The sequence below is a fragment of the Tamandua tetradactyla genome, chromosome 3, assembly GCF_023851605.1.
Source record: "Tamandua tetradactyla isolate mTamTet1 chromosome 3, mTamTet1.pri, whole genome shotgun sequence".
In the NCBI taxonomy this organism is placed as follows: domain Eukaryota; kingdom Metazoa; phylum Chordata; class Mammalia; order Pilosa; family Myrmecophagidae; genus Tamandua; species Tamandua tetradactyla.
In genome coordinates, this window is record NC_135329.1 from 148,280,563 (window position 1) to 148,289,503 (window position 8,941).

The 8,941-nt window shown below is 50.1% G+C and overlaps 1 long non-coding RNA gene across 1 annotated transcript; it reads right to left on the reverse strand.

Annotated features, from left to right (window-relative positions):
* Positions 1 to 1,579: 1,579 nt before the first annotated feature.
* LOC143676400 (uncharacterized) lies at positions 1,580 to 3,172 on the reverse strand. Its single transcript, XR_013172055.1, has 3 exons — positions 3,065 to 3,172; positions 1,815 to 1,929; positions 1,580 to 1,687 (listed from the first exon to the last, which is right to left on the reverse strand). It is a non-coding gene; the product is annotated as an uncharacterized LOC143676400 (long non-coding RNA).
* Between the last annotated feature and the right edge of the window lie 5,769 nt (positions 3,173 to 8,941).

An 8,941-nucleotide genomic window follows, 5' to 3' on the forward strand; every position in this document is an offset into this window, starting at 1 on the left:
CGATCGCTGATCTGAGCCAGGAAAGACGATTTCAAGTCACTGGTGGCCCGGGGCTTATGAACATTTGCACTAAATGAGATAGTTGCAAAACTGCATGCTGAACTTGGGAACGTTTTGCTCTGTGCACTGCCTGAGACTTTGCTGTCGGCTGGTACAGAGCAAGATGCCAAACTCCCAGAGCCTGTGTGGGGAACAGCCTCTGAGGCAAACTGTCCACAGACAAGTGCTGGCTAAACTCTAGCTGTCCCCGATTTAGAAAACACTTCTAATAGCAAAACTACTGCTGTCTCCCTCTCAAGGTGCTCCCGAAATGTCACTTTAGAACCACTGATTTTGGCAAGACTCAGGGGAAGGTAAAAATGTCCTAATTTCCTTAGTATTCTGGGCTGCTCTGGAGGTGGTGTATCCTCCGGCCCACGGGCCCCCAACCAAAGGTTAATTGTAGTTCATAAAGAGAAAATGGCTCTGTTGCAGTAATTTATGTATTTGAGAGATTAATTTGTTCATATATATAGATACACATGAGCAGAAAATGTCAATAATAAATAACTGTAGGAATATATGTTTCCTTTTGTAACATATTTTCCTGTCTCCAAATAAATACAGGGAATTTACACATCAGGCACTCACACTCCTCCTTCTTTCTTACAATGGCTAGACATCCCCACCCGCACACCACACCCCCACCCCAACATGGTGCTTCATGCATACAGACCTGCAGAGATAGGCCCACAAGAAGCCCTTCTAATTGGCTTAAATCTGTAAACATCAGAGCCTTGCGGCAACAAGCAAGCAAACATTTTTGCTGCAGAAATTTGCATAAACCTTCAGAGAACTCTGCAAACCCAGGCAGCGCTTTTACGCCCAGAACTGATGCAGCCTGCTTAGAGAAGTCTGTAAACCATTTAGAGAAAAACAGAACCCTGCAAATTTAACGTTGAATGAAAGAACCAAGACTTTGGAATGATTTAGTCTCTCTGTTTGCAATGATCAGCACAAAGGAGGGTGTGGGTCTCAATAGTACTCACAGAAAAATCAGTTCAGGAACTGCCATTTTGTGAGGTCCCACAAAGCCCAGCACATGCTTACTTCGGCATAGAAAAAAATGTGCAAATATGGCTGCCTTTTCAGGGCAAAGGGTGTCTCCCCATCCTCCCTCCCAGAGCAGAAAAAAAAGGGTCATAAAGTTCTGCTTTTATTCAGGTGGAGGGAAAGAGGATAAGTGGGGGAAATGACCGTTGAAATTATGTCTTTAAAAATCTTAGAACTGGACCATTTCTTTGCTAAATTCCACATGCAAAGATCAGTGCAAAGTGCCCTGGTGCTTGGGAGGACCAACAACTTGTCCCATTTCTTATGTATTAAATATATTAGTTTTTTTCTTTTAATGCAGAAGGTGTTGCTATTTCACCTCCCAGTTTGTGTTCTCTGCTCCTGGGTGTTTGCTGGGTCCTTGGACATCAGGGGGTAAGCAGGGAAAGAGGGAGAATATTTTAATGGAAGGCTGCTGCAGTTCCCTCTGGCAAAGTTAAGGCCCTCTGGCTTCTTCAAGAAAGAAGATGACTTTTGCTGACAGTAGGTAACAGAAGTCCTTTAATCGAAAACATTCAAGGTCATTTGAACTTTTTCAAGGGATACAGAAGATCTGCTCCAGAGGTGCCATGCAGCTTCCTGCATAAGTCCACATCTGTGGTAAATGGGTATGAGGATATTAAAACAGGGAACATGTAGATTCCACTGAAAATATTTATAAACATATTACTAAAAGCCCAAAGACAGTGAATGTCCTTGAAAGGATGGGGGGAGGGGATTACCTCTTTTAGGCAGGTTTTGAAGACTGGATGGCCATGCCCATGCATTAATGATGAGGAGAATGCAGAAGGCCAGCCAAGGGCATTCACTTCCAGAGGGGTTCACCCAGAGCAGCTCCTATCAGAAACGCAATCTGAATGTGACTCCTGCCTTTGAGGAAAAAAGAATTTTTTTCTAGGCAGATTTAGGGGTTCTTTTCCTGAACATGTGCATCTCCTCTCTTCTTCCATATTGCATTGACCTGGCTTTTCAATGGATAAAACATTTTGGGGGCTAGAGGAGAGTGAGGAAACAGAACTAAATTCCATACAAATGAGAGTAGCCCTTAGTGGAGACTAAAAATGAGAGCATTTAGAGGGGACCCAGAAAGATTGCTTCTTCTCTAACTCGGGACTGCCTGGGAGGATGTTTCTGTGGCATAAAAGCCAGGTAATGGGCTCTCAAACTGGTAATCTGGAGACTGACACGACCAAAAATCCTTTCCGGTCTTTGAGCTGGTTGGTGAGTCTCCTACCGCAGAAACCCCCGGAAATGGGAGGGCAGGAGAGGGGAGATGAGTTTTCTCAGTCTGCAGAGCCCAGGTTTCCTGAGAATATCACTGGGGTTCGGCTTGTCCCAGGCTGAGAGGGGCAAAACCCGAAAGTTCTCGGGCTGCCCTTCCGGAGCCGGGCTTTTTGTGAGGGGAAGGGAGGGGAAACCGAGTGGCCAGGGTAAGGGAGAGTTGGGGGGTGGGGTAGGGAGGGTGGGCTGCCGAGATCGCTCCCGAGAGCCTTGGCAGTAACACCGCGTTTATTTTCCCTCCGACACAGAGTCCAACTGCGCAGACGTTTTGAGCTAAACCAAAAGAAAAAAAAATTTTCTAGAGAAGACGAGAGAAAGGAAAGAGGGAGGCAAGAGAAAGGGAAGGAAGAGAGGCGCAGAATGGAAGAGGAAAGGGAAGAGGAAAAGAGATAGAGCGGGAGGGAAAGGGAGAGGAGAGGGGGAGAGAGAGAAAGGGAAAGAAAGAAAGAAAGAAACATGGCGCTTGCAAGCTGTATGTGCAAAATCCGCAAGGAATTGCAGTAAATTCCTTTTTGTTTGAAGAAAATTTACAACTTGGTAATAGACCTTTTTATGACCTATTTGCGGTCGTCATTGGCTGCGGCTGGTCATGTGCAGGCGCCGTTCGCCTTCACGGCCTTTTTCCTGATTTCCCAGGCGAATTTCCCCCCGCATTCTGCCTTCCCAGAGCCTCACCCCCTCTTTTTCTAACCTTTGTCTCCGCAGAGGTGGGCTCCAGTCGCCGGCTGCGGGATTGCGGGGTCCACGGCGGCCCTGGCTCCCACCCGGCGCCCGGCCTAGCCCCGCCACCGCTCGCCCGGGCCGCACGGCGGCCGCCTCCGGAGCCGGTGGGGAGCCCGACAGGGCCCGGAAGGAGCCCGGAGCGCCGAGCCCCCCGCCGACGCCGACGCCGCCTACCCGGTGCAGCCGGCCTGCTCCCGGGTGCCGGCAGCCGCGCTTCCGACGCGGCTCCTTTCCCACCATGAACCGGTCCCTGCTGCGGAGATTGCGCGCAGCCGGGCAGTGTCTAATGGATTACAGCAGCCGCTCGGGCCGACCGCCGCCTCCCGCTCGGCAGCCTCCGGGTAAGAATCGGCCCCCACCCCATCGGGGCGCCCACCCCAAGGGCGGCTCGGTGAGCCAGGCCCGTCCCCTATAGTTCACCGGGAGCTGGGGGTCGCTGCCTGCACCCTGTGCCTCCTAATCTCTCCGTCCCGGAGCGGTCGTCTCCCGGGGCCCAGGTAGCATCCGGCTGGGGACAGACGTCCGGAGGGGGGAAGCCCCATTTTCTCCTGAGATTCCCAGAGGTGGGTAGCGGCCGACACGTAACCGCACCCCCTGGCTTGAGATCCACCCTGGGAAGAGTGTGCGGACAGTTCCTGGATGTCTCAGCTTTGCTGGGGGGTCAAAAGCCTTCCTTGTTGTCAACAGCAATGATTTTGCGGTTTGTCTGTGGTCAGAGGTACCTGGGAGGCTAACAGGTGTTTTTTGAGGGTTGGGGTTTGGTGGGGGGTGGGGAGGGTTCTGTGTGCCAAGGATGTGCTTGGTTATGGAGTCCAGGCTTTGGTGGCTGACGCTGTCTGTTTCTAGGATTTAGGGTTTATAGGGCCTTCCGTATGAGATGGAATATTTTAAATATTTAAATATTTTAAAACTGCTTTTCTAGTTCTTAGAGAATTTTTATAAGAACTCAAGAAAGGTTCCTTCCGCGTCTGACATTTTGTCAGGTGATTTTAGATGATTTCATGTCCCATGTTTTGGGAGGAATCAATGTCAGAAAATCTGGTGCAGGTCTTGGGGGAAATCCAATAGACGTTTCAGAAATGCGAAGTATCTCTAAATTCAAACATCGGGTGTTTTTTATTTGCCAGAGTAGGAAAGAGTAGATATTTTGCACTCTAAGTGCAGTGTCGGTTTTCTTTTTTGCCTACAAATAAATATTATATAGAGCATTTTCCCCTCTACTTCAAAATTATTGAACGGAAACATTATCTGTGAGTCAAGAAAATCCTTTGCAGAAAAAAAGAATGCTGGTTTTCTCCTACCGACTTTTAACTGGATTTGAGGTGCAATTCGCAAATTGTATTGCCTAATCCCTCGTGAACACGTCGTGAAATATTAAAACCTTTGCACAATCTGCCGCATTGCGCATGGAGCTGACCTGCGCATGGCGGAATATCGTCCCCAAAGCATCCAGCTGCAAATCCTAAAGTCTCCGACCTTATTGTTCCATGAAATATCCCAGTGTAACAGTGTTGGCCATAAAAGTGTTTCTGAACAATAAGCGACTCTTTGTAGAAAGATATTTTTGGTAATTAACGATGGAATCATGCTCGTTTCAACATGGAGGGCCCCCAATTCGTGTTCAGTTGACATCTGCAGAATTGTCGTGGATCACTAACTCTCATCACTCACAAATAAGATGTTGAGTGATATTTTTATTTAGAGTGTCTATATTTTGTAACTATTTCTCCACATGGTACGATGGCCTTGAGATCATTCTTTGACATGGGGGGTGGGAGGGGGGAAGCGTTCCCTAATGAAAACCAGGCCCCTGGTCGGGGGTTGTAGGCCCTCCCCGGGAAGCTCCGGGGCGGGAGGAGCCCCAGGTCAGCTGGGACAGGGTGGGGTGGGGGCGGGGGCTGGGGGAAGAAGAACTGTGGTCCTGCTGACCAAGCTTTAGGGTTCAGTATCTGAGACGCTGTTCCCTGTGGTCAGGAGCCCAGCGCTCCCGAGCCTGAGAACCTGGGCGTGCTGCGGATCAGGTTTAACAGCGCAGGGTGATGTCATGAGTAGATATGGAGGACTGAGGAGCTCTTTGTAAGACCATGGTAGCATGAAGAGCTTATTGGAACGAAATGGTTGACTGCATCTAGGGAAATAAGTCATCCCCAAATCACATTTGAACTCAGGCCTCTTGGTCCATGAGACTAGTTAATGCATTTGCCACTGCCAGAAATGCCCCATTGTTTCTGAAAACTCAACAAAAAGAAACGGGGGGAGGGGAGGAAGAATACTTGGAGCCTAAGAGCACAGACTTCGGGAGTATAACTCCTAGCCCTTGGCCCGACCCTCTGTGCGTTCATAGATCATCGAGCCGATGGCCTGTCCCGGCCTCGGTGTCCGCGAGTCAGGCTGTGGGCTGGGTGTGCGCTCTCCTCGAGGACCAGGAAAAGGAGATAAACTCGCTAATATAAATGTAACCAATCACCGGGGCTGAAAACCAAGCGTATTTTCCCGTCAGATGCTCTTCCAGATAAATATATTTCGGCAGAGTTCTGTTTTCGAAGCCCGAGAAGCAGGGGAAATTGGAACAAAGACCGTATTTCACCCTGGGCTGGCAGGCAGCTGTTAGAGGTATTTACGGCCTTGCCGCAGTGCGGAGGCCTGGCGGCCAGGCAGGGCATGAGGGGGCACCGGAAGTTGGGAGAAGCCACCAAGAACTTGGAATTCCGATTTCAGTCTAATTTAGGTCCACTTCGCCAGAAATGGTATTAACAGATACTCTCTTTCCAGGAACTGGTAGCTTCGGTCTCATAGTTTTGCAGAATGAGGGAGAAGTTGTGCTCTCTGGACGTAGGGTGTTTCCCCCGCCTTGATTAGCGACGCAGAGGAAACTTGCACTAGATGTGAAATTGCAGATCCAAAGGACATTGTGGCGAGTGCTTTCATTAGCAACATGGCGATTTTGATCGTTTGGCAATAGGGCTTGCAAATCAGAAAGAACGGCCGGGCCGTTTAATGTAGGCTTTCCTGGAAAAGAAAGGTGCTTTTCCTGCCTATCTGAGATGGGGCGTCCAAGCTCCTGAGCAGCGGGGCGGAATGGCAGTGCGCAGTGCCGCACACCGCATAGAGCCGCGTGGCGCGAGCTGCGTGGCGCCAGCCGCATAGCTCAGAGCCCCGCAGCGCCTGCCACGCACGCTTGCCCGGCGTCCGGCGCATGTGCAGTGAAATAGCCCAGTCCAGGGATTCAACCAGCAAAGTACGGATGGGGGGAGGGGACGAGTGGGCTCAGAACAGGAAGATACAACCCGAGATCTCGCCACTCCCTCCTCTTCCAGGATTCGCTACTCATCTTTCCTTTATTCCAGACTTCCATCTAAATATAGCCAAAGATCTCTGCCCTTGACTTCGTTATTTTCAATCATCTGGACTTCCCCAGATGATTTAAATTTAAATCTGTACGTTAAAAACAGGCAGCAATACGAGCCAGTGGCCAAAAGAAACCGAATTTTTTTCCGTGTTTAAAATATGTACATTTGACCCCCGAGGAAATGTATAGATTTCTTCAGCTTATTGCTTCTGCTTTGGAAAAAGGCCTTTCCTCCTGGCGCCTATTCAGACTTCCAAATTTCAGGTCAATCCTTTAGCCCGACCATTCCAGATCCATTCAGCTGGATCTTATTACCCCAGCGAAGCACGTTCGAGGGGCCGGCGGCCCACAGGAGAGCAGTCAAATAAATAAATAAACGGACAAACTGGAGGGATTTTCCGACTGGGCTCGCCTAATTAATGAGGGATGCGCACTTCTGAGTCACGAGCTTGATGTCAGTAGTAGGGGGGTGGGTGGGTGGGTGGGAAGCGACTTCAGGGCCCACTAGACTTTCCAGGACGAACTTACAGGGTTTTGTGCGGGAAACCCCCCCCGCCCCCCGCCCGACCAAGAAAGCCCGAGGCCTCAGGTTTCCTGGCTGCTCGATTCCCCCCTTCTCGGTTGGCTGGCATCTTGTCCAGGAGGAGGCGCTGTAGGACAAGCGTCTCGTCGGCTGCGAAGGCACTGGAGGTGCCCAGGGTGCGAACTGGCAGGGAAGGGGAGGACACGTGACCTCGCCCCTCTCCCTCCCCGCCCTCCACACCGCTAAGCAAAGTGCGTTTCACCGCAGGCGAGGCTTGGCGAGGCTACACCCACTCCCGGGGATCTGCCTCTCGGGCCTGGCCACACACACAATCTCGAGAGCTTGGAGCCTGAAGGCCGACTGTGGGGCTGCAGGTTACCTCGCTTCCTCCGCCCTCCTCGAGGGGGCGCGATTTGCGCGCGCTCGGCTCCTGCGAACAGGAAACTATAGTTCCGGTGATGGGCAATGCGGACTCTTTCCACGGGGTCCCAACCAGTCCCATCCTACTGGGCTGCTGTTCCTGCCACTTTGCCTGCCTCTGATCCCTAGTACTCAGAAATGAATAGCCTTGGAAATCAGCGTTCTGCGCCTTCTGCGCAAGCTGACCAGCCTTTAGAAGCTCTCTCAGGGCTCCAGTGAAGTTCTGAGAGTCTGGATGAACCCCCTGGGCTCCACGGCTTGAGAACTCCCCAGATACTCATCTCTACCCTTCTCCACACCACCCACACACCCTTCTCTCAGCACTCTTCTCTCACCATCTCGCCCCACTTCAGACCTTGGGTGGGCTCCAGAGTGTGTTTCTTGGGCCAGTGGTGAAAACCAACTTCAATAACTGGCACTGATCCAATCCTATTAATCCTATTGTCTCCTGGAAAGGCAGTTTTTTGCCCTGCCTCTTCTCCTTACTCTAGGACAGTGATTCTTAATCATTGCATCAAAATCACTTGTTTATGGTGCAGGTTTTACAGTCCCATCCCAGCATTATGAATCAAAACGTCCAGGAGCCTGGATTTTGTAAACACACTCCCCTAGGGCAATTAGGATACACACTTATGTCTGAGAATCACTGGTCAGTTGTCTCTTTGGCTTCTACGGTTCCTTGGTGTCCAGAGGCCAAATTCCCTCTCTGCCTCTACAACTGCCCCTGATACTTGGGGCTCCTCCTTTGTTGGCTTTTTAAATATCACTGTCCCATCGGCTGAATAATTGTTCCCACTGTAGGGAAGGGACATAGGTTCACTTGCTTTTGCTGATTTCAAAGAGAACAGATTCTGGATTCAGACCGCTTTGGTTCACATCCTCACTCCACCACTTATTTGCTGTGTGACCTTAGGCAAGTAAGGCAAACTCTCTGGGTCTGTTTCTTCATTTGAAGAGTTCCTACCTCAAGGGTTGTTAGGAGAATTTTTACTCACATAGCACTATGTGCCAGGCTCTGTTCTTAGTGCTGTAAATATATTAACCCACTTAAGTACTTAAAACAGTGCTTTGGCATATAAGAAGCATTCAGTATATATTCTTTACTACCATTATTATCCCTTTTCTGCTCACTAATCAGACCTAGACTTTTAGAAGTGAAACATACCTGGTTATTCAGCTATTTCTCGAATTCTACAGAGGAGAAAACAGAGGCCCACACCTGGTCACATAGGAAGTGGCAGACCTAGGAGAACATGGTTATGGGACTCTTCCTATTGCTGTGGTGGAATTACTAGGCCCTGCCCCTTGGCTTTCAGTGTTTGGCACCTGCCCCCACATTGACTTCAGGGCCATTCCCAGGAGAAAGGTGCCCTAGCTTCTCAGTAGGAAGATCTCAGGGTAAGGGAGGCATCACACTCCCACAGACACATCTACAACTCCCTCATAGGGCCTCATGCTTTTCCAGAGGACAGACGTCACCATTTAACTCCTGTAATTACCTTTTCCACCTCCATCCCACTCCTTATCCTCCTATAAGTTTGTACCCACCATGC